The sequence below is a fragment of the Parus major genome, chromosome 1A, assembly GCF_001522545.3.
Source record: "Parus major isolate Abel chromosome 1A, Parus_major1.1, whole genome shotgun sequence".
In the NCBI taxonomy this organism is placed as follows: Eukaryota; Metazoa; Chordata; class Aves; order Passeriformes; family Paridae; genus Parus; species Parus major.
In genome coordinates this window covers 5,923,035-5,924,129 of record NC_031773.1, presented here as the reverse complement: position 1 = coordinate 5,924,129, position 1,095 = coordinate 5,923,035, and positions in this window count along the sequence as shown.

The following is a 1,095-nucleotide window of genomic DNA, read 5'->3' as shown; positions in this document are numbered from 1 at the left end:
TAAGTGCATGAACTTTTTTGATTCCTAGCTGAATTAGTCACTGGAAAGAGGAGAAATCCTAATTTTTAAAATTTTTATTGCATGTGTGACTTTATTGATAATTGTGATCACTCCTTGAATCAGTTCTCCAAGCTCTGATGTCCAGTGGTAACCTCGAGTAAAGCTGAGGGCAAGCAGGTTATCTCCAAGTATATTACCCACTTGATTTTGTTTATTTTACTTACCAGCACCAAGTCTGCAACATTTTGAATTGTTTCCCCTGCAAGTGCTCCTGTGCCTGCTGTCAGCAAGAGGAAGGCTCGTGGAACGGATGCTGGAGCCCCTCTTTTCCCAGCCAGCACGGGGAGCTGCCCCTCGCAGCAGCCTTACTGCTGACCCTGCTCTGCCCAGACACTCCCTGCTCTCCTGAACTGCACTGAACCCGCTTGAGAAGCTTCTCCCAGGTTCTGGAATTTGCTCCTTGATATTCAGACCAGCAAGAAGAAAAGTTTGGATAATTGTCACTGCAGCAAGAATTACAAAGGCTTCCACCTGTAAAAAACAAATTACTGGGTCAGGTCGTGTCTTGTGCATCATGCAAAGTTTAAATTTCCAGTCTTCCTCATAATGGCATCTCTGGCAAAACTTGGCTCATCTTTTTTCCACTCAACAGTGTTTTCAACAGACATCTTTTGGAAAGGTAGAATGTTTGTTTTTTTTTTTTAATTCCCCAGCCCCCTTGAGAGTAGCTTAAACCACACACTCCCTCACTCTCCTTTTCCTGGAAGTCTTGAGAGTTGTGGGTTCACCACAAAACCTCAAAGCAGTAACCAAGTTTTTGACTTTTCTTTGAGAAAAAAAATCCCAAAAACTGTTAGCTTTTTCACAGCAGTTCTGAAAATAAAGTATCAAAAACCAGTTGTGCAAAAAATACTGATTTAATTTTTTTTTCCCTGCTGTTTTGCGATGTTTATTCTGCTCATTTTCTTTATGGTCATGGGCAAGACTATCTTTATATGTTATTTTAGTTTTAAAAACCCCTGAAGTAGATCAAATGGGCGCAGAACAAGTCCTTATGTATGGGAGTGCTTGTTACAAGGTCTGTTGTAGTTGAAA